Source organism: Manacus vitellinus, unplaced genomic scaffold (assembly GCF_001715985.3).
Source record: "Manacus vitellinus isolate BGI_N305 unplaced genomic scaffold, ASM171598v3 scaffold_44_pilon, whole genome shotgun sequence".
Classification (NCBI taxonomy): Eukaryota; Metazoa; Chordata; class Aves; order Passeriformes; family Pipridae; genus Manacus; species Manacus vitellinus.
This window is the reverse complement of record NW_021940565.1, coordinates 4,802,937-4,829,108: the sequence shown is the minus strand read 5'-3', so window position 1 is coordinate 4,829,108 and position 26,172 is coordinate 4,802,937.

Genomic DNA, 26,172 nt, shown 5'->3' with positions numbered 1-26,172 from the left:
CATTAGAGCACCTGAATAACAGAGATTCTGTTTTTAAGGAAAAAAATATTCTTGCTTGCTTTTTGGAAGTTATTTCCCTATTAAATTCCTTTCCCACTTTTTAATTGTTTTATTTTTCATTATGGAATTTCATTTCTTAAGAATGCTTAAATACACTATCAGTCAGTTTTTAAACCCTGCCTTGAATAACACCTGAAAGAAAAAAATACTGTGCAGCATCCTGGGCAGGAAGGAAAAGGGAAGGTAAAGGATGCCAAACTTCAGAGAGTTCTATTCATTATACATGAAGCACTCAGTCTTGCTCAGCATGCTAAGTCTGAGTTATACACATCCTTTTTAATTTCAAGATTTATTTTCTCATTTGCATTTAAAAAATACGAAAAGGATAAAGTCATTGTAATGGCAAAGGGAGTGAAGTTCTAAGCCATTTCACTACCAAGCAAGCAGTAACAACCATTGATGCACAATGAAGTATCACAGGATATTGTGTGAAGGACAGAAATACCTGCTAGAATCCTAAAACAATATATTCTTTCCCATTTTAAAAGAGGAAAAGCACTTCACTGACTGCAAACCCAAATCACTTTTATTTCCTTGCAGCAGCAATCCAGCTACAGCACTATCTTTTATGTGCCAACTACAGACATTTTACTCCATTTTTTCATTTTAGATGTTACTCTAACAGAAAAGATGGTTATTCAGCTTTGGACTCTGATGCTTGTTTATTTTGAGTAATCTTTCTTTTGATATTTTCATAGCTCAGAGTGGAGAATGTAAGCTTAGCCAGTAGATAAGTAGAAATACTTCCTACATTTCTATCAGTAGCAAAACACTGAAAAAGTTTCTGTGGGTATATGGTCTTTCCTGAATAGTTTATCAAGAAAAAGGGACTTGAAAATGCAGTCTTGTAATATTTCAACAAACTTACTTAAATACAATGTGAGTTTTGATTACCATTTAATACTGTTTCTAGTAAAGTGTTTCCCCAGTAATTCTCAGCTGTTTTCATTCTGCTAAGTGGGTTAATATTTTCAAAATTATTTTCTCAGCTTATCATCTAAATTAGAGCCTGTTGTTACAAACTGTGCCTTACTGTGACATTATGAATTCCAAATTTAACGTGTCACATTAATTCCCTATCTCACACAGATGTAAAGTACGATGCAATTATAGATAGGGTCCCCTTTCACTAACCAGGAAGACAGCCAGCAAACTGGACCATCAATATGTTCATTTTTTCCTACTTCACTGAGTACCAACAGTAAAAGTATATAGCTCTGAAGATCCTGCAGGCTACCTCAGTTTCCAAGCAAAAACTGCTTGGCCCTTTGTTTCCTTAATTTACTAATAAATCATTTTCATAAATCTTCTCTCTTGTCAAATATTGGGGAGTTGACACATTCTACCCTCAGAAAATATTGATTTTACTTTGTAGTTCCCTATCTGTGAAACAGAAATGTCCTACAAGGGCACCTAGAGAACAGCAACACACTTGTTCCTGGTGCTTACACTTCACCAGTTACCATCTTTGTTTCAAATAATATACAGGATAATCCTAGTAAGGATAATCCTAGTACTAGGATAATCCTAGTAAAGATTCAATATTAACACCGATTAATATTTTCTTCCCTAACAGGATAAATCTGTTTCAGTCAGAGAAGGAAAGTGTAAGAAATGAGACAACAGTAAGTGCATCAGTCAGACCACTAAGAAATTCCTGCAGTCAAACACAATGTTTTAGAAAGTCCTCTAAATGTATCCAGGTTTGTCTTCCCCAGAAGTTTCACATATAACTTCATTTGCTTGAATTTTAACACCTAATCTAAAAATCATTTAAATACTGTTCAAATTTATCAGTGCTATAAACTTGAAAATGAAAGTTTGCCTATTTTATACTGCTCTCTGCACTTTTACTGTCTATATCTCTGAACAAGCTTTTATAGCACTGTTCAAATTATACCCTATGCACGATGCTGGTCTATCAAAAATAAACACAGTAAAACAAACGGCAAGCTAAACCCAGATGAAATTGTCTAATCATTTTTCTAAATTGAAGCACTGACTGAATTTGAGTGGGGGAAAAGCCCTTAAATAATCTGCTACAAAATCCTTCAGCTGACCAGGAAAGAGATTTGAGTGTTCTGTAGTTAGCATAACTAATCACTCTGGTGGTGATGCTCAAACAACTAACATCCCAGAGGTATGCAAAGCTGATTTAATATAAGGGAGAGCTGATATACCATCCTGGCCATTATTCACCCGGAAAAAAGGAAAAAGTACTGCAGGGCTTGGCCCCTAAATCTGAAAGCCATGAATTCTAGTCCCTCAGATCTCCTTAACATTGGACAAGAAACCTAGAAGAAAGCTTTTCCAACCACTCCACAGGACATTGTGTGTTGGGTTTAACGCTGACATCTGGTAAGACTTCCCGTAAAATTTTGAGCTCATAATCACTTCTAAAATTTCCATTTCGAAATTTTTGTCAAAAGCAAATACTGGAAATACCTGAGTAGGTTACCGAAAATGCTACCTACATCCTCCACTGTGAATTATCTCATTTTACACAGAAGAACTATGTACAGTCTTGTGCACAGTATAGCACCTCATGAGATCCCATGAGACTTGATAGGATGTGGGGGAAAATCTAAATGTGTGTTTAAGATATTTACAGATTAATATATTTATTACTCATACTACTACTATCATACATATACTAGTTCTTATATTAATTTTAATAAGAGAAAACCTAAACCAGCATAAAAATACATTTTTTTTAAATAATGGCTAGATAAAAACATTAAATTTCCCTAAATCCCCATTCCACATCTCTCCAGCACTGCACCAAAAAACTGTCTGGAATAAAGATTACAACTCTTTTGGTTAATGAGTTTAATAAATTGTATTCCCAAAGGACAGGAGGATTATATTGATAACATAAGGTATACACTAGCTGTGCTCATCTGCCCACAGATACCTGTTGAGGGCATTTCTTATCCCTGACCACGAGAGGGGATTAGAACAAGATGATCTTCAAAGCCCCCTTCCAAACCAAACTATTCTATGATTCTATGAAAGTGACTGGAAAATTAAAAGACCACCACATCATGTGTTTTGCTTGCAGGAATCAGAAATATGCAGAAATTGAAAAGCGCTGCAAAAATCCTTCAAAAAGACACCAGAAATGATGACAAACATGGTCTCCATGATCTCTAACTAAGTGTACCATTAAGGGTAAAAGATGGTGTAAGTGAAATAACATCTTAAATATTTCCATTTTTATAAAGTTGCTGACTGGGCAGAAGTTCATCTAAGAAATTGAGAATACAGAAATTGATTTCAGAAATGAAAATACAACACTCATTTAGTCCACAATTGGTGGTCACCATGTCGGACATCTGGTATGTGCCTAATATACATTGAGGCTAAAGGACAAAACTGCACAAAACTTCAGCAATACCATTAAGAAGTTGATAAAAACTTACACAGATGCTTTTCAGCAAGAAAGAATGTAAGAAAGCAACATAATATTGTTATGGAATTTCTCAAGCTGTTTCTTTAATTTATACATTTGACAAGTTTGTCTGGGAATGCACAACCACAGTAAAATAAGTAATCTATGATGCAAGAGTAGTGTGTTACTGGAAGTTATACAACAATTCAAAGTAATTTCTTCTCCTTCTCCCCTCAAATAAATATTTTTCATCCTGGATGCATTATTTAGTCTCTTAAGCCTTCAAGCCACTACTTATTGCAGCAAGCTCATAAATCATCTCTTCCACATCACTCAGCTACCCTTAGAAAAGCATACAAAATAGCACTTTGTATACGGTATTCTCTCTGTAACTATAATTATTTTACCATATAAATATATTTCACTGCAGACTAATATGTGTTGAAATTTATATAGTAGTACACCAGACCATTAGCAAATAAATGTTTGTGGTTGAATGTGATAGAGCTATTTTATGAGGCAAATTTATTCATGAGACAAGCAAAACAAAACCAGACTGTCCCAAAGCATGTGGTACCACTATGGGAAAGTCATGGCTTTTATTTTCTTCTTTCCTGAGAGTAAATAGATTAAAAAAGGGTCAGGACCAGCCTCAGGTTCAGCCTGTCACAGACAATTACAACACACCCAGGATATTCTCAAGAAAATGTTTCTTATTCTTCTTTATTTCACCTGTTGTTATCATTGATAAAAGATGACAACATTTGTTATGGTTAACTTTCCAGTCTGAAGCAATTACATTTTCTTTTATCTGCAACGTGTTCTAGGAAATAGTAATCACTTTCATTCACATCAGGCTTTCTGGAGCAGGGCTGATTCTTCTGATGACAGAGCACCACAAAACATAGTAGTTTGTGAGTGAAAGTGCCAATGTAAAACTAATTACAGTGCGTTGAGATGAAAAAGTTCAGTAAACAATCTCCCTCCCTCAGCTCTATGTTTAAAAAGGACACTGAAGATTACATACTAAATTGCACTTCATCATAGAAACGTAGAATGGTTTGGGTTGATGGGCATCATCTAAACATGATCATTTATAGTAGTGTCAAAATCCAGCTATCAAAAGGGGTATCACTAAATCCCAGTCACAAGTAGCATATTATTGATGTAAATGGCTTTGTTCACCTAGAAAACTACAAGGGCTTTACTCTCAATCAACTGCTCTTCAAAGAATATAAAAAGTATTAATGTGTATATCATTAATTATCATATACTCTGCATCTTTCATTTAAAAGTGCAGTAAACACTCTGCAGGAGATAATATACAGCAATCTATTCAGGCAGAAGCTTTCTATTGCTTTAGAAAAATCCCCTAGTGCTAATTGTATGATTGTACTATTGATTTAGGCCATGTTGTTCTGAATGGTTAAAAATTCCCACTGCATGCAGCTGGACAGGTGGTATAAAACCTATGATGAGAGTTTAACATTTTTAATACTTATACATTAATTGTCCACTGTGACATGTACATACACAAACAAAAAATGTCAGACAGATGCCAAAGAATACCCTGACTCCAGCCAGCACTGCTAATACTGGAGAGAGCAGCCAATTAGTGCACTAGACCACTGTTCATATAAATGTCAGCCATCAGTATGCACTTGCTGAACTCTAATTCACAGTGAGAAGGAACCTTTGGAAAGACCAAAGCTTGCTAAAGCAATGCACGGCACAAGCGTTAAGAAAAAGATTATTAAACCTATAGGATACTTAGAGAAAGGTATTTGCCACTTTATGGCAGGAAAGAGAAAAAGGGCTGTGTTATTCAGAATACTTACTGGACTCCTGAATTTCTTAACACCATTAATACCAGTGTAAAAAAAGAAGGGAAAAGTAGTAATGCACAAGGCTCACTTTTGCATTTCAATAAACAGAAATACCATCTTCCTGCACTATTCAGAGGCTATCACAGAACTGGAACAGTGTTACAATACTAAGGACTAAAGGAAAATAAGCTTATTGTCTTTACCACTGCTTTTATATTCATTATGTTTTCTTTTTAAATTTCAAAATAAGCATTTTGACATGGTTATCAAATATTATCCACACTAACACATGACACGGCTTTTCATTTAGGCAGAATTGTTTGAGTTTGGTTTGTTTTTTAAAACTTTCATTTTCTAATTTTATCTGAGTTGAACAAATATAGATGAACTTTAATACAAAGGCAAAGGACATATCTTATCCAGTGTGACAATCTGAACCACCTCCAGGGTGTCCATCTACTGAGGAAGTCATATTCTATCTTTTCCAACACAATTACGAGAAGTGACAACGCTACCCAGAAGATATTAGCACACTTGAGCAGACTGTTAGTCTTACCATTGCAAAATCTGGTCAAGTGACTTTCTCTCATGGCATATTTGAGCCAAGATTAGGAAAGCAGGTCTCGAAACAGCATTTTCACAAGGTGACAGTCTGCCTGCAGTGGTAACAGATTACTTGAACTTTTACTATACTTATATGCATTTTAACTACTCCATATAGAAGAAAACACACTCATACAAGAGCATTAGCATCCAACACAGTGACCTCAGCTACTATAATTCTACAATAAGCCTCAGAATATTTACATTTCTTTCATTCTTCAAGATGAGTCATTGGATGTAAATGTCAGATTTCTTTTTTTCTGAGTAGTTCGCAAAAAAGCAAGTTTCCTGTGTTAATGACTTCTGAAAAAAAAAGGTGTTGAAACCATGGCTATTTTCAAGCCTTTTAGCATTATATCCAAAAGACTTAAAAAAAACCAAAAAAAAAAACCAAACAAAAAAAAAAAAATAAAAAGCCAAAGCAACTGAACAAACGCACACAAACCCACAAAAACAAACAAACAAAACCAAGCACACACAAAAAAATAGTCAGCAAACTTTTACGACTGTGTTTTGTTTTGTCATCTGTGTTTGTGGACGCAGAGCCATCTGATGCCTGCCTGTATTCATATAGACAGGGATAAGCTCCTGGGCAATGGTGAGACAAACTCTGCTCCTCTGACAGCAGAACCTGCAGGAAGGCACTGCCCACCTTGCTGGCCACTGGACTGCAATGCCAGCCAAGGTGCTCATCTGGCTTGCCTAGAGAGGTTTCACTACTGTCTCACCAGCTCAGCAGATGCTGCAAACAACGCTGGGGAACCATGAACCACAATCACAATGCTCATACGCTGTCAAGGCCCTAAGTTGACAGACCTGCAGTTTTGCTAGACCCATTCTTTGGATAATTCAAGAACAAAAAATGAAAGAAAACAGATCCAACTTATGAGCACTGTAGGAAACCTAAGAGTTATGTTTGTTCTTAAAAAAAAAAGTAGATGAACCCTTACATGAACATCTACATTCTTTTAGAAAAATAGGAAAAAACCCCAAACAAACAAACAACAAAACACCCCCAAACGTTCAGCCCAGGAAGCTCATAAGGAGGAGGCATAGTGAGCAGGACAGTGCTGTGCATATGTTTTGTTAACTGCTTTCTGTCTTTAAATACGCATTCCATGACAGCTGTCATGTCCTCTTCCTAACCTCTTTACCTGTAAACATTGTAACAAAATGACTTAATTGTACAGTATCAGTCATCAGGTTTCGATATTGTGAAGAATTTCAAACACTAACATAACACAACTATTAAAACAGATTCATTATTAATGCAAGTGTTCACTCTTGCAGACATATCTACACCATACAACAATGAAAGTTCTATAAAATGCATATAAATGAAAGAAAACTCTATAAAAATTTTCACAGCTTTCAAAACCTGCTGAAAGCCCTGGGATGTGTCCTGGGTTTGATGAAGTTCCATTTTATTTACCTCTCAGAAAAGGTGCACATACTACAGGCATCTTCCTGCACAAATCTATCATGCTCTTTATTTTGCTGCATGCACAGTAACTGCACTTACATTAAATGTGATATTTAATTTTTTCAGTACTCCTCTTAACACAGCCTTACTGACAGAACAGACAACATTTCCTACATCTTTTGATTTACACTCATCCTCAATGTATTCTGCCATTCTCAGCTCCATATTTCTTCATTGTGATTAGAACAGTCAGATGCTGCTAAAGACCCTAGCACACATGCATTCTCTCGTGTGATTCTGTAAAATCTTCCTTCCTTTCAGAAAGGGGCTTCCTATAAATGTATCACGAGTGGTAAGCACAAACTTATAGGTAACATTGTAGTGACATTAATATATGTTCTTAGAAAAACACAAACTGGAATTCAAACATGACTTCTATTTGAAGATCAAGTATTTTCTCAGCAGGAAAAATCAGAATTATTTATAGACTGTATAGTCTTTTTTGCATTTTCTTCCTTGATGGGATATTGTTTTATCTAGGCTTTAACTTCTGGAAACAAAAGCAACATGTCCTCCTATCCTAGACTGGAGACTGTCTTGTTAAATAGCATAACTATATAAACAGAATGCCTGCTGATACATGATTCAGACCATTCATTTCAAAATCACCACCCTTGCTTTCATCTATTATTCTGACAGTTTTGCTGCTAAAGAAAGACAAGTATGGAAGCTTAAAATTAGACTATTTATTCCCCTATACTAACAGAGCCAAATAACAGCTCTTACTGGTAGGTTGCCTACACAAGCAGTCACTGCAGTGCCACACAACACATATATTAATTAAACCAGTAACTTTTTCCCTTTTTGCAAAGATGGTGGTGCAATGATGCAATTAGAACAAGCTTTATTTTAAAGATGACCTCACAGTGGTATTTCTCCTAGCAGACCACTATTTCCATTATTGATTTTTTCAAAAGTTACCAGCTGGTGGTCACCTTGACTAAATGTCAGACTCTTTAAAATGTCATTTACAATGGGGCCTGACTTTCAATTATGTGTGCAGATGAACAAAAGTTTCATGGAATAATCTGAAGTAAATCATGACCCTACCTTAACTCTGACTGGTGTCATTACATCAATCGAGTGCTTTTCAGTATCAGGCCAATACACAGGAGTTCACATTTACCTTAAAAATCTAATGTAAAGATCCCTCATCAATGAAGCAGAGATGAAGAGCTCAGTCAACAAAGAGAATTTGAATTCAGAAGGGAAACAGCAGGACTCAGATTTCTGCTCTGGTTCCAGCCCAAGCCACACCAAGCAGTCCCTCAGTCCCCAGTGTGAGTCAGTCCCTGTCCTTGCCACCTGCCCCAGCTGTGCTCTCGTCAGTCCTCCAGCCAAATAAAATTTCTGCCTTCCTGCTGTTCTCTGAAATTTCTGCCTGAGAGCACTTATGCTATATTAACAGAGCAACACTGCTAGAGGATGGACAGATTAGCACTTTTGCAATGTCTCCAAAACCTGAGAAACCCTTAAAAAATACTATTTGTCTTGCTTCATTACTTGATCAGCGTTAGTAGGTCCAATCTCTCACAAGTTTGCATAACTGCTCAGAAAATTCAGCTGTTTACAACCCAATTTTCTGGGAGAGTGGAAATGCTATAAATAGCTATGCTTTTCAGTAAAATGAAGAACAAATCATTATTTATTTTAAAGCACTGAACATCGACAATTTTCTCAGCTACTTCTGGCTTAGCACATCACAGACAACTTGCAAGACTCAAGTTAGAGAGACTTGGGGCCAGAATATGTTCACTTTGGAAGTGTAAAGGGGTCTGAAGTTATCCTGCAAGACAGGTTAAAGTCTTCTGGAAGCAGACAGCATCCCACACAGGGGTGATTCAGCAGGAGAATGCCAGTTCTCAGTAAGCCATGAGCTACAGTCAACACAACCACCCACAACCCATGTAACTTGGAACACTCTAAGGACTGCTCTAAATAATGATATAATGCTAATATTTGGGGTGAAAAAATTTATAGCTTAGAGCCTGAAACAGGTTTACAGTCTAAAATATTCACTTGAACTGTGCTTTTTGGTAACTGGACTATTAACAGATTACTCCTATCAATCACATTTTAATGCCTATATGTTGTGTCCAAATATTTGACTCTTATGAACTCTTTCCAAAGCCAGTAATTTACAAAAATTAGACGGAAACACAAAAATTTGCAGGCTACACTTCTGCTACAGTGCTATAAAAACAACTTCTGAGTGCCTTTTCTGGTCCAGGAAGAAGTGTATTCCATGCTGATTTACTGCTTGGCTGACTGACCTCAGTATCTTTTGGAATTTCTAGTGTTACATTAAAAACAGCTTGACTATTTTATCTACAGTATTTTTAAAGCTGTAGCTGGTCATTGTTAAAATTCTGCAGTATACTTATCTACCATGGAACCTAGAGTTCATGTGCAGTTGGTTTATTTAACTCACTACCACTTAAATTTAAAACAGTTCAATGACCAAAAAATGAAGTTTCCAAAATCTGAGACTTGGATTCAGGATTTTTACTCATATCCAACACTAGTAAATATTAATGTCCCCCTACAAATAAAAAATTTGTTGTCATTCCTGATGTAAGCATGAAATTTTTGAGTAAGACAAAACAATGTAACAGAAATGTGTAAAGCAAAGTTCTGCCACAGTAATGGTATGACTATTATGACATTATTGCATTTTTAAACTCTGGTTAAAGTGCAGTACTATTCATGCATAGTACATTTCTTTGCATTACTACAACATCCAAAGCCTGTTTCAGTAAAAACCTAAGAATTCACTTCACATAATCATGACTCTAGTTTTCCTTAGTGATGAAAATAGAACTATATGCTAAAGTTTGATGCTAGTCTGGAATTTTGAACCTTGACTGTCTAGCAGTTGTGCCCTTTCAAACAGACTGTCCCAAGAGGAAGAGGAAAAGAATTATGAGGCACATTTACAGATTATAAATGGCACAGAGTAGGAAAGAAATGGGAAAGGTACAAGGAGACTACTCCTGTGACACACCAGCAAAAAGTACTGACAGTCAAACATGTTTCTTGAGCTTTCTCGGTGATACTCTCTGAGAAACTCTGTCGTGGTAACCAGTCACTAAAGATGTGCTGAAACCAGCATCTCCTCTGACAAGTCCTGATCCTAATTTGTTGCTACGTGCCATTACTAAGTGATACTGTCAGTCAACACCTCTCTCCAGTGTCTGCTCAGCTACCCTACTCTAATATTGAAGGCTAATCGCAGTTTGAAATGCCAAACACAATTGAATTAATGCTCAGCATCCCTTCAAAGTACATGATGAGCTGCATGGCAGCCTGGACAGCAGAATGACAAGATGCAGCATGCACAGACCGCTGCTGCTTCTCCTCACTTCAAGCCTCTCTCTTCCCCAGCCCTTACAGGGGTAATAAGCTGTTTCAAAAATACATTTCCTCCAAAACTCCACATGTGTTCAAGTGCTTGTACAAACATTGCTACTTGTCAGATTCTAATAAAACTGTGTACTGCTGAAAATGATTGAACAGAGGTCAACTGCAGGAGGTCTGATCTTGCACTTCATCCCCAAGAATCTACTGTTAAACTAATTTCTCCACCCAAGAACACAAAACAGACTGTAAAATTAATCTCCACAGTTGCTTTATCTTTCAACTGAAATCTCCATCCCCTGTTAGGACACATATCACAAGTTTCAGACCACTGTCTTAACATTCTTAGCTTTCTCATCTATCCCAGCCCACTAGTGCAGGAAAAGGAGTTATTTAAGCCTGTTTTCCTTATTCCTTACAAGTAAAACAGGTCAGTGGAAGTCCAAACTGTTCCTTGGGTCTCTTTGTGTTATCAGGGCTGATAAGGCAGGGAGGTGCTGGCCCTTTGCTTTGTTACCTTCAGGGGACAGCAGCACGTGGGACATCAGCCCCTCCAGAAGGCAGCCTTCACTGTTCTGCCATGGTGGGATTTTGGCCTCCCAGCATTAAAAGAAGAGATTATTGAAAGTGCAACACAAACCTAAAACTTTTTAGAAGTCTGAAGTTCTACTAACTTTCTCCAAGCAAAATTCATCCTAACAAGAAGAATAAATTAATTAAATATCTCCCTGAACCCATAATTAAGCCAGTCATTCAAACTATGATGACAAGCAGCCCTTCTAAAGACCACTAATTATACTACTTAATGACAATATGTCTGTTAGGCCCTTATACCAGTAATCCTGATCAGAAACAGACCCTATTACGCATGTTACTTTCCATTTTATAGAAAAGATTTTAAAAAACCATACTGGATTACAATCAGGAATTTAATTAATTTAAACTTAGAAGGGCAGAAGTCCTACATCACCATATGTGTATAACAAAGTTGAAAACTGTAAAATAAGCCTCTAAAGAACTCAGTTATTAGCATCCCACTAGTTTGGGATGCTTTCTACATATAGAAGTTGCAAATCATATATTCCACTAGAGGATAAATATATGCGTGCACTTTTTATATGTTCATTTCACCTGGTAAAGCTGCAAGGAGGAACACCAAAGAATGCTTTCCCATTACATAGTTTTAGGCTTCTTCTCTAAATTTCTAGGAAAATCTCAGTGAAAACAGAGTGAAAGAATATGCAGTGCTTTGTATGTTTGGATTTTTTGGGTTTTTTTCATCTATCAGTACATTATTACTTTATTTGAACTCTTATTTATCAATTGACTGGAGAAAAAAAGAGCATAGTTCTCTGTGTCCAGATAAATACTTCGCGAACATCACAGGATCCAGAAAAGAGGTTTCAGCTTTGAAAACCAGGGCAGCAAAGGAGTTCTCAATAGAGGATGAGAAACCACAGACTAATGGTAGCTGTTTAATGCAAAGAACGGGAGACACAAAACCTACAAAGCAAGTACAACATGGAAAAACAAGTAAGAAAGAAAGAATAGCCTTGAACAGAGGAGGTAATGCATGAGGGAAAAAATATTCTTCTAGAGATATTAAAAAAAAACCAAACAAAAAAACAACTGGGTGTATTTAGCATGAATGAGAAAACAGAAAGCAGGAAGATACTTTTACTAAAGCCTACAATATAAAAAGTAAACAACTAAGCCATTGCAAACCCCATTTCAAAACAGGTGCACAAAGCTGGGAGGTATTAGCACTGAACTTGGAAGAACCATCTTGTTCTCAGATGATTAATCGAATGTGCTTTGTCTCCCATTTATCTGAACACAGCAGTCCAGTAACTACAATGTACCTGCACTGTAACTGTGGCAACACAAAAATGTCTTTCACTCCTTTCCTGGAGAAATTTTAGCTAATGTGCTGTACTAACACAAAGTTCCTGTGTCTTCCAGCAGCTGTTAGAGTCAAAATTATAATTTATGGACGTAAAAACAGTAGAGCATCATATCCTTCAGTGCACTCTTTCTCTTGAGCCAGCTCTACTCCTCTGAAACATACTCTCCACCATCTCTATAAGTGATTTGGTACCAGAATAAATTTGGTTCCAACTCATTTGGTACCAGAATAAATTCAAATTTCACAGGTTTCTTCAATCAAAACAGGTTTCTAATAAAGATGGTGCCCACTCAGCTTCTGCCTTGCCCCTTGGGAAAGCACCTCCCTTTTAACATTTTTTTTACATTCTAACTTCATTTTATGCAAATAAAGCCTTATTTTCTTTCACTTTGAAGGGGGTTCAGATAACCATCCAAAGTTATAAATTTACCATTAGAGGGCTTTTTGTCCAGGGCTTTTTTGTGGTTTAGAGTTTCTCCAGCTGTGTCACATTCAAAACTCAGTTGTTTGTTCTACCACAATGAAAGACAATTTAAAATAGATGACTCACAAATTTGGATTCATTTAAATTCTATACAGAATGTACATTGACAAGATTGCAGTTCTTTTTTGGCACACTCTTCAAAGCTATTCTAGGAACAGAGTTTACTCAATAAAAAGCAATAAGTTTACACAATTATTAGGGAAAACAAATATGAGATAAAACTTGCTTTTGAAAGTTTTCTCCATGTAATCAGGAAATAATTTTCAAATTCTTTCAGTGTATATAGACAAATAATTTTGAACTCAAATATCATGTACTTAGAAGAACAGCTGTCAAACACAAACCTACTATGTGACATCCCAGAAAAAAATAAAGTAATAATTTAGTTCTTAAAAAAGTTGGTTTGTTTTTTTAAAAAACAAACTGGATTTCAGAAAATACTGATGTAAAGAGCCAAGTCCAGAATGGTCAAGTCTCATCAAATACATTATTTTTCCAGGTCTAAAGCTTTGTTAGTTCCAACACAATCCTAAGAGTAAAGCTTATTAGTTTATTAGAGACATTTTCTAAAAATAGCTTAGGTCCAAACAGCTTTTATCCACCATCAAAATCAATACTAAATCTAATTTAAGTAAGCACCAAGCAAGTGTCTCTTAGTAATTCGTGTGGATATACTGAAAATTATTAGAAGCCACACTTTATGGTACATGAAGTTATGACAGAAACAGTTCACTTTATTCAACTCTTTCCCCTCAAAACACTCCTCCTCCAAACCACCACCCCCCCCAAAAAAAAATTATAATCTGGGAAAAAACAAAACAAAACACAAGAAAAAACCACCCCCCCCCCCCTTTTTTTTTTTTTTTTTTTTTTTAATAGAGAGGAACCATGGCTCAGCTTGCTCTTCCTATGGGGGTCTCCAGTGAAGAAATTACAACAATATATCAGAACTCAGGACCTGTGATGCCCACTACCTGCAGAACCTGTGTTTGACATCACACCTATCCACTATTACAAGGATATAATTTTCCATGCAATTGTGTTACCACGATGTTGCTGTGGCTGGCATTAAGGAAGGATTTTGCACTTTCAAGAGAACACGAAGTGGCCACAATTCACTTGTTTGCTACCTGGAGACTGCATAATGTTTCCCCTGTAAAGGGGGTAGCTGGCCAGATCTTGGTGAGAAACATTTCTAGGACCTGCTCTATCTCATCAGTTTGAGGCTTATAATTGAGAATACTAAACCAAAGCTTCTTGAGCTTTTCTTCCCCAGTTCCTTGCAAATATCTTTGTGTCAGATTACAACCTCAAAAATACACAAATCAGGTTCCAGCACCAGTTCATCAACTGGTAAAAGAACCACAAGCTGCAGGGTGTTATTATATGGCTGAAAAAAAGTCACAGAAAACTGATTATAAATGATTTTATGATCTGTAAACATCACGAGAGTTCCAAGACGCTCTGAACCTGAAACTCTCTAAGCAGATTAAAAAACTAAAACTGTCTGCTCTCTCTCTTCCCCATCCCTCACCCTTCACACAGACATGAAAACTAAATCATGTACTTGCCACTGGTGTTCAAAACTACCGCAGACTATTTGATCAGATTTAGATTGCAACTCAAAACTTGCTGCACTCACTGGAATTTTTCCTGCTGCCTTCTCTAGGTGCAAGATTAACAGACAATGCCAAATGCTGATTTCTGGAGTTTCAGCATGACAGGAACTTCCACTGAAGCCAGCAATACATAGAGAAAGAACAAACTCTGAAAGGCTAAACCCATCCAGGAAATTAGTTCTTGGGTAATTATCTTTACTTTTATGCAGAAGGGGGCTGTCAGCATCTGATCACTGTAGTCAGTTCAAGCTCATTTACAGGTGCTAATCAGAGTAGATTCAATCTCACCTTTTATAGCTTATTAAATCTTTGAAAGCTGCTTTATAAAAAGTGCTTCCTTGCAAAGAACTCGGTACATTCAATTCCAGCTCATTCAGTAGAAACTGAATGGGCTCTGCAACCTTCAGGAGTCAGTAATTTCTTAGATTTTAAAGCCAGAATAGACCCTTGTGACCACTTAGTCAGGCCTTCTGCATGCAATTTTACTGAAGTCCTGAGAGAAGCACCTAAAATGCCAAGCAGTTATTGAGAGAACGAGAAGCAACTGCACAAGGAAGGCAACTGGGTAGGTTTTTTTTTATTTTTTTCCAAAGTCAGCTGCATAGAAAATATTTTGAGTAATGCAGGGGTGAGGTGTGGGGGAAAGGGGGATTTGTGTTTGTATATCTGTTTTGAGGGGTTTTTTGATTGTTAATTTGCTTTTTCAACACTATTTGCTCATGACAGAAGTATCAATGAAATACAATAACATTTAGCTGATTTATGGGCTACAACTGCTTAACTGAATGCTTATAATGAAGATCTGAAATTTACACTGCATTCCATGGGGGTCACTCATGAAATAAAGGCGAGGGGTGTTTTAGCTATGATGTAAAAACAATTAGGAGTAGTCACAGGAAAGAATGGTAGGGAAATACCAACAAGCTGGTTTAGCTACACTTGCACTGTTGCTGGATTACTCCTAAAATTTTTGAGTGTGTTAATCAATATTAAGTACTTTGCCTCGAGGAAAAACTACTCAATTCAAAACCTACAAATCAATTCACTATCAAAGCAGTTTGATTTATTAGCAACACAATCAGTAGTGCATGAAGCAAATGTTCAGAATCAATATCAGCAATAACACACATAAACCACAACGTTACAAAGTATTAACATGAGCATACCAGTTTTCTAAGCACACTTCAAGAACTAACCCCCAAAAGCTGCAGTGCTGACCCCTCACATTTCAGGCAGTTACGGACACTCCCCCACCTCTTACAGAGGTGCCATTTCCCCTATTCCTGCACAACCTGCTAACCCACAGGGTGGTGAGAAAGCCAAAAAACAACAGATTAAAGACTACCAGTATGAATCTTATAGCAAGTCTTTACACACTCATCAAGGGAAGCAATCCCCCTTTGACTGCATTCCAGGGAATACACCACGGTAAGAAAGTCATATGGAATAATGGAGGATTATTATTTTCGTTACTAGAACATCACTAAAATATAAAACATTCAGATAATATAAGAAGACAGTATTTCATTTGCCAGTGGCATTTTCAAATTAAAAGAGGTATTCTTGAAAATAGAAAAGTTTTTGTAGGGTATCAGGCTAAGTTTGATTCCGTGAGTGTAGAGAGACAGCTGAAGAAAAAGAAACTAAATAATAGATACTGTAATAACATGAGCTCTGTACTTGCTGAAATGGCAATGAATCAAGCTAATCAGATTTTTCAAAGGACCTTTCCAAATGGATCTGTAGAAGTTCTGAGGTACAACACTTGCTATTGTACATCATATGATCTTAAAATATTATATATGGCAGTACCATAAGCTGGTAAGCACTAATAATTACTAGGTTCTTGGATCTTTTATCTGGTTCATATTCTCAATCAAACAGCTATTATCTGATATGAACACACTCTGGTCAGCAACAGTACAAAGAGCTTTAGAGTTTTCTGAATAGCTACAAACTGTGCAGAATTCCATCATCATCTTTCTAAACTACTGAAACACTCTCCTTGTGACAATAAGGTAAAATGAAAACTACTGTCATTTTTAGGTAGTAGAGCATATTTTTAAAGTTTATACTTACAAAAGCTGTGTAATTACCAATGCCAGTGAGTCATGATCTTTCACAGCAAGACAAATTTTCATTCTTTATATACAAGCAAATTTGCAGAGGCACCACAACTGAATTTTATGCAATCTCTGACAACAGAAGTGTTTGGATTATTGCTATATATGAATAAACCATTTCCCAGAGAAAGTAATATAGTTTCTAAAACATATTGCACAAACTCAGCAGCTAACACCCCAGAGGAAAACCATCATTAAAAAAGCAATTTGATAAGTCTGATTCCAAGAATTTTGCTAGAAGTGCATCATCTAAACAGAATTACTGAAGTCAGTTCTATGATGCAAAGATTGAAATAAAGAAAAATCAATACCAAAATAAACATAAGAGGTACTGAAAAAAGAAATAGAGTATGCCCTGTATAAAGTATTAGTGTTAGCAGATTTATATTTATAGTATAGGTATTTTATATTGTATACATTGAAATATAGATTTTTTTTTTTAAATCAATCTGAAAAAGCATTTAGGTATTTCATTGGGGATGACAGTAAACCATGATTACGGTCACAATTAGAGACAAGTATATGCAGTAATTAACTTTTTAATAAGTCCATAATTAATATAGTCTTTTAAGATTTCACAGGAGGAGCTCTGGTTTAGTCAATATTTTTGGTTCCACAATTTAAATACAAAATTAGAACTCATTCTAGTTTTTAAGAAAGCCAGATGTGAAGACTTGTAGGAACATATCTGGATATTTTCTGAGTGCCTTTGAGGAGTTTGATGCCCAATGAAAAACAGAGGTTTAAAAAGAAATTGTTCCTTTCAGATTCTTTTAGCATCACCAAACAAATTTGAGTCAACACAAATATCCACACAAGTCTAGTAACCCATCTCCAGCAGTGGCCAAAAGAACACTTTCAGCAGACCATGCACTCTTCTATACTCAGATTTGTCACAAATACCTGATGCCTGAAATTCACATTTTCAAGCTGATTTTTTTAGTACTATAAGGTTAAAAACATATTGGTAAGTTAATGCCACTATTTCTATTTGCACTTGAAGGTGACCAGACACCTGAGCACCATGTCTGAAATCTTTATTTGCTAACAGTACTTGAAAGAATTTCTGATTAATTCTGTAAGTACCATTCCTTCACTTCCATGATATAATCATTTACAAATTAATAGAAATGAAATAGAAATGAAACCCATACTGGCTATTATTTCTCTTGACTGGATCAACTACATCTTATTTTTCTCCTGAACAACCTGTGTTGTGTATAAGACACACAACAAGCACTTTCTTTACCCTTTATTTTCCAGTAAAGCAAGCTAGGTATCAAGGTACAAAACAAATATATAACATACATTGATGACTTATGGAGATTACAAGTTTACTCAAAAGTACTTTCCACAAGAATTTGAATTTATTACAGATTTTCATGCAGAGAAAGAAGAATTAGCCATCTGAGACCTAGAGATGCTTTTGATCATTTGATTTCTGCTCTACATGCCTATGCTCAAGAGGCATTTTGTACTCATTTATACAGGGAATGAAAGGAACTTCAAAAGCATAGGTATCATCTCTTTCCATTGAGGACATTTTACCTGAATTTTGTGTTTCAAAGTCCAAGAAATATCAATAACTTTAAATTTATCTGTACAATCTAATAAGTTCAGGTTTCAGAGGTGTCTTATTCCTTTCTAATTCTTGAAAGCCTCAGTTTCTCATAGAATGGTGTTTAAAACAGACTAGAAAACCATATTGTGCCTTTCAGGTTTTTGCCACATAAAAGAATTACAGTCAGAAGTCCAAACTCCTAATAAGAATTCAGAAAAAGACCATTTACAAGGGAATTCAGTATTTAAATTTGAAATCAATGGTAAACTCCATGAAGGGGGGAGAGGAGGGAAGGTTTTTCTAAATCCTTAAGACAATTATGACACAGGTTTTTTGCTAATCCTTAGGATAAGTCAAAGTTTTTCCTTCAGAATTCAAAATACAATTTAACTCCCACCCCAAGTGACCTGGATGGTCCCTCAACGAAAAAATACAGCATTTGTTATCACTTTCCATCAGAACTGCCAGACTAGGAGAATGCAAAAGAACAAAATACTAATAGGGAACCACAGATTTTAAAAGATCTCACTTCAGCTTTATCTGTAGCAGATCAAAATTCAAAACCCTGAATATGAACAGCTCTATCTTAGAGCATCATCCATTCCTGACTTGCCATCCAGCTTGAAATCACCTAAAACACTCAGTTCAGCTACAACAAGGAAGCCAGTCTAACAACCACTCATGACATCCTCCATGGCACATCTTTGTTTTGTGCAACTCTTAAGTTTTATTTGCAAAATAAAAGCCATCTTGGGGCTCTCATTTATTTAAGTGCAAAAGTGATCCCTGGATTTTCTAGATCTATTCATTGCTGTTCAGTCACATACAGACATTAAATTCCTTAAATAACTTCCATAATAGAAGCTGTATGAGTTTCTATTCAGATACTACCACTGTGCCCCGTATGAAATTATGATCCTCCTCAAGGTAAAACAAGAGGAAAACTCATAAGCACACACACACACACGCACACAAGTGCTCTTCTTATCACAGCAGACCAAACTCACACTGATTTCAACAGCAGCTGTGTCCTGTTTTCATACCCAAGTGAAGCAATCAGAGAACCTGAAAAGCACAACAGTACAAAGCCAGCCAGATGTGAGCCCAAGGAGTAAACAGCAGGGAATGAACTCAAAGCCTTGAATATGCTTGTTAGTCAGGGCTCATGTCTTGGGCAAATAAGTTACTTATACATAACTCCAAGGAACAACTCCATGGCATGTGGAAATGCATTCTGAGGCCTGCAGGTTTCACATTCAGAACAGGATATCACTCTGGAATTAACTCTGTGAAAAGTAATTGCTTTGCACTTGTGCTTTTACTATTCTTCCAAAAATCAATTAAATTATCTGTAATTGTGTATGCGACAGGATTACAATGCAATACTATTAATACTGTTTTCTGATTTAACTCTCTCAGTAGTTTACTAGAGTTAACACAGAAATACTCAATTGCTGTTTGTCTAAGAAATCAGGACAAAGATTGCTTTGATGTCAATAGATTTAATAAAAGTCCAGGTTTTACCCTGGTCACTAATATAAAAAGCATAGATTTTTTTTAATACACATTAATACAATAGCTAACAAATCCTCTTCAGGGTTGATTCAATAAGTTCTTTGTTAAACATTATTATTATTGAATTAACTCTACAAAAAGTTTAAATAACTGGTCCCTATTGTAAAGAACACACTTGATATTCTGTTTTGATCCTTCAAAAATAGCATCAGTGGAATTTTTGTTTTGTCTACTAAATATACACTTGATTTAAATATAGGTTTCCTTCTTTAAACCTGTCCTGAAAAAGTACTTTGAGTCCACATGTCACCAAAAATACTAGAAGTTCAAAACCATTCAGCAGTCTAACAGTGTTCAGTCAACCTCTCTACTTAACACCAGCCTACAGCACAACAGTTTAGCCAGTAATGATTTCCCAGACTTTGCTGGATGACAAGTGAATGAAAACTTAAGTCAGAAAAGACATAATGGCCAGGTTGATACAAGTTTATTTTGTCAGTCTCTAGCACTGAGTTCATTTTTGTCATGTGGACAAGTGGGATCTTTTTAGTATCACTGAAGCCCAGTGGCAAGATCGGCATAAGTGACCTGATGCAGTGAACCACTAAACCTGAATAGGAATTATTTGGGGGGCTGGTGTAAACAAAAGGCAGTACTCTGTTCAAGATTACACTACTTGTTTACAACTGAGAAGTGACAAGGATCAGTGCTTTAAGATAGCACGCACAGGACAGTTTTCCTTGCAGTGAAAGGAGCACGTTTCAACCCAATCCTAGTGAGGCCAGCCTCCCTTCAGTCATGTGATAGTTTACAACTTCATTAGTTACATTACAAACTTTTGGTGTAATTTGGTGGAACTGCAGAGCCCAGAAGTGATGCCACACGTTTAAAAACGACTGTCATTAGTGGTCAACCCTCTCAGCAAGGAAATTAAACATGAGCATGAGAGTGGTACAAGGAGTGATGGAGGAAGAGGGTCAGGCTAGGCTGTGTGAGCACCTTGGGAAACACCATACCTTTATGCCTGAATGAAGAATCCCTGGCATAAATCATACACTGTCAGCTCCTCCATAACAAACCTGTTTGTCTGAATAAGTGCTATTTATATTCTGAATCTAAAGTAAATGTGTTATGACTTGAGGAGCCAGTATGATAGATCTGTTTTATTTACATGTTTCAGTTCAGTTTTTAGGGTAACATACTGGTAAAAGTACTCACGCTAAAGTGTTATTCATGAGTATTAAGTTAATTTTATTTGGCATTGGTGGTGTTTTATCTGATGAAGCTGGTAGGATTCCAACTAAATGAAATGAATTTGCCATAAACGCAAATTGTGGGGAAGTGCAATGCAGTACTCCTACAGAGACAAAGAACCCATAAAACCAGGTATTCTTGAGAGAAACCTGCTAAGGTAACAATCATCAAAAACCCAACTGTCACTTATTTAGACATCTTGAGAAACCTTGTTCCTCCTCTATTTTGTTTACCTTCTACAGCGAGGCTAACGTTATATTTACTATAATATTGCAGACTTGCTTTTATTTGTCCCATCCAAGTTATATTTTAACTGCCATTCAGCACCATCCAACAGAGCATTCAGTTTTTGTGAATGCTCTCCTGAATGCTTTCTGAGTTGTGTCAAGTGTAAAAATACCACCTCCTACCACCTGACTTTTAGAATACTGAAGCCTTGCACACTGGATGGTGTTTGCACATTTTTGTGTTTGCGACCAACTTACTGAAAAAGAATCTGAAAAGCTCCTGCCCACCTTGATTAGTATATTGGCTGTTTAAAGACAGACTCTCAAGTAACAGTCACGTAAAAATAAATCTATTTTACAATGAAAAAAAAAGTGAGGTTTTATTTTGTGTCTTATGTTTGCAGATTCTTGTCTCTTTTACTTTCCATTTTAAACAACATTAGTCTGTTGAAGCAAATGTTTAAGTTTTATCCTGAGACAATTTAAAACCTTGCAAAAAAGCCACAAACACTTTTCCCTACTAACTGAGCTTATCACCACCAACACAGGCCCAGTCTACTTTCTCCTCTCCAATTTTTATCTGCTTTTTTCTTCAATTGCACTAGTACTAATGAAATGGCAAATAAACCCTGTGGGTCACAGACTCGACAATGAAAACTCACTCCTGAGGAAATTATAGGGGGGGAGTGCTTGACCCATTGAAAATGATTATGAGGCTGAAGTGAGAGTCCTGGTTTTGCCACTCTGTGTTCACAGTCCATTAAATCCCAGAAAACTTTTATCTTTACATTTTCCATAGCCTTTGCCTCTCTCTAAAAGAGCTTGATACCTAGTAGAGGTTTTTCAACAGCTCTAGAGTATGTTTCATTCCAATAAATATTTCCATCCTCATCATCTGCCGTTCTCTTACAATTTTCAGTTTCCTCAGCCTATTCAAAAGCCAAAGTCCTGAAATTCTTCCTGATCTTCACAGTTCTTCCCATACCCTAAGTTTCACCTGAGGGTTTCCCAACCTGCTCTGTCTTTAAAAGAGCAAAATACTCTATGCAAATCAAGACTGATTAGTCCTTAGACACAATCTTTAACGTGGGCCAAGTCTGTGGGTGACATCTTTTTCCTTCCCCTCATGCCCCCTCATTTATCAGGTTTGAGCTCTGAAATGTAATTAGCTTCAATTGCTAATTCTAACAGTTTAGATAAATCAGAAATGAGAACTGGTAGAATTATGATCTCAGAGAGCTGGTAACTGAATCATGGGCATTACACCACAGTAATCTCACAAGCAATATATTATATGTATATGTGAGCTCAGCAGGAATATTGAACTGCTATTTATTCCCTTCCTGAAATGCAGACATATTAAATACATTCAATTTTGTGTGTTAGTTTATATATGTAGGATTCAAGATATACGATTATTTTTCAAATGAAAAATAGAAAACCATGACTAGTTATGAATCTTGTGTACTAAAGGGAAAAAAAAAAAAAAGGATGAGGAAGAACATTTACATACCAAATGCTCCCCAAAACCTAAAGAAACAAAAAACAAATCTGAAATCATATGAATTTTCTGTACTTTTTTTTCCTAAAAGAACCTCTGGATACCATTACACACATAAATACATAACTTGGCCATTTATATTTCTGCATAAGGCTGTTTCCAGATAATACATATTATCTTCTCCAATCTTCTTGGTTTTGCTGCATTTTTTCAAACAGGAATTAAGGTAAGAGCTGTGTTCAGAGATTTTCAAGTCATGAAGATACAAAGCTTAGAAACAAAGTGTCTGAGGACACACTGCTACAGGCATTAACCTATTGCTCACTTTTCATTCATTTCCCACAGTAAGAAATATAGTCTCCTACTCTATAATCAGTGATATTTCATTTATACATCATTGGGAAATAATAGAAAAGCTCAAGATGAGCCTTTCATGTTTCCAATATGTTCTAAGCTAATATCTTCACGTTGCAGGTTATTAATTAAATAGAGTACACTAACACAAATAAATATGTTTAGCTCGATATACTAACATACAAGTTTTAAATAAAAACACATTACAGTGAGAAGATAATTTAGAATCTAGTGGTACTACTCAGGTTTTTTACTTTTCTTTGAAAATACAGGGAAACAACCAAGACAAGCCCACTCATTTGCAAGAACCGAGGTCACCTTTTTATCTCTCAGGATGCTGATGGGATCAGTGTCTTTATCAGTCCAAACCTAGTGCTGAAGCTCAGGATTTTTGCTGGCATCCACAAAGCTGAAAATGTAATAGCTGAAGCATTTAACTCCCTGGTTTCAGGTTCTGCCCAACTTTCATTGTCCCTGTCTTTAACTTCTTTAAACAGAAATTATTCCTTAGAAATAATTTCATGGCTCTACTCTCTCAAGTGAGATCTAATAATAGTTAACAGAAAAGATGAGGTAATTTACACTACATTTACAGACTCTAAATGAGTGTGCTTGCTAAAGCAAATAGGAGAGGATGTAAAACCACCAACTCACATAAGAATAGAAAAAGCGTTCATTGGAAAATGACTTGATAACTGAAGCTCATGAAACAAGTCAAAACCACATAAAAACCTTACACTTTGAATAAAGTTGGGTAATGAGTGCTTAATTACTTTTGTAGTTAACTGAATTATCTTGATACCATTATCAATTTTCAGACCAAGCATGGCCAAAATCTTGACATTATTGTTATGCTGCTTAAATTAAACAAAGTTCAGAATTGATTAGTTTGGCTGGTTTTACTTAAGCAAGCTCTTCTTGCATGCAGGCAGGGCATCCTATTTCCATATTCATCATTCTCTCTTCTTTCTCTGAATGTTTTTAAGCACATTTTGGGAATCTTGCCTCAACAGCAGTTTGTTTCTATTGTAATAATGAAAATTATGCATGTACACATATGCCCAAAATCACTGTTATTACAGAGTCATGACAAGATCTAACAAATTCTGAAGCTCAGAAAAACTACATTTTCTTCCTGAAAAGACATCAAAATTGCCCACATTTTTTTTTTTAGCATTTGCAAATTTCACTGAATTAGAGTTATCTTGTTAAAAAAAAGTAATTTCTTTTCTGATCATGTCCTACTTGCCAGAGATGTGCTACATACAGGGTGCTTTCAAACTGGCACTGGGCTTTTCTGCTGGGCCGTTTTCCACCAAATACTGAAAGGAATACTTACAGGAATCAAGTAAGTTTACATTAGGTCTGCAAGTTCACTTACAGGAGAAGCAAAGAAAAATCTGTCCCTTAAATTCCAGAAAACAGGAATATAGTGAAGGACTGTTCTTAATGTCTATTCAGATGAGCATTCCCAATGAGATGGGAATGCCCCATATTAGGGCCCATATTTCAAAACTTGAATTTGGGAAACCTATTCCTTGAAATGCTTCTTCTGTGGCAAGCAGTAACAGGAGGAGGAGAACACTCTATGCCTTGAACTGTAAATTAAAGATGTCTATACTGAACCTTCTCTGAGCCCAAGACAGTTTTAGCAGTAACATTTGAATAAAGAAAACATTCAGGATACTAATTAGCTCTAAATTAAATTTTGCCAATAAGTAGTATAATGAATATTGTGTGAAAAAAATGTAAAAAGTATTTATTGAAATTTTATCTGAAGGACTAATCAAGGTTAGTGGCGACAACACTGAAGTGCTACTTACTTTTTTCTCTCCTGCAAAAGATAATAATTAGTGCTTCCCAAAGAGCTCTAATTGGAGCAATGAAACCTTTTTCTTTGCTTTTAAAAAGATTCGGAAATTGTCCTTTTTTCACCAAAGCAAGCAATCAGAATAAAGACAATTTTCATTTACTTGACAAATGAGGCTTTTAACTCAACTCCCTCCTTTTTCACAATAACGAATGACTTCCCTGCTCAGTTCATCTGGAATACATCACATTAGGACAGACAGATTACAATGAAATGCAGGAAAAGGAACTGAACTGAGAAATTCATACCGGTGTCTCCTTCTTGTGTATGCTGCCATTAGCAATACTACCCAGGCAATAGCCATGAGTTTCTGTTACAGTAAAACAGAAGGTTAAAGACTAGTCAGATGGGGGTTTTTTTTTTCTCATATCTGTTTGCTTGTGGGGGTTTTCTTTTCTTATTTCTGCTTGCACAACGTGCACTGCATGACAGCATGTCAGTCACAGTTGACGTTGATTGCGTTCACATGGAAGCTGCTGCTGTGACCAGGGACAGGCACATCTGCAGCCTCCCTGGCTTGTCAAAAAGGCAGCATTCCCTCTCAGCTCCAAATGCACTCGAAAATCTCTCAGTGACAACATCTATATGAGTTCAAAGTTAAATCAGCCATGCATACTACTTGCCTCAGCTGTTGGAGCAAACAAGGCAGATGAGTTCATGCCCTACCTTTTTCCTTATCACAAGGAGTTTATCCATCACTTAGTCCTGACAGATTCTTGCCAACTAGCCTCACAAGCAGACAGTTTTAGTAGAGGTTTAAACTATGGTTTTACTTCTTTGTCATAGATTACTTCCAATTCAGCTTTACTGAACATTAAGTATCTCCCTGCCACTGCATGGTGCAAATTTTATATTCTTTTCTGAGACAACAGGAATTTTTTTTCTATCATCTTTCATTTCTTGAAAATACAAATTTTCTTTTTTTTTTTTTTTAAAGGGATGAGTATAACATCGGTTTCATTTAAAACTGTTATTCACTTACAGGTGACTTAAGACCACATCACAGCATTATGTATACCATATGGCTCTCCTACAGAA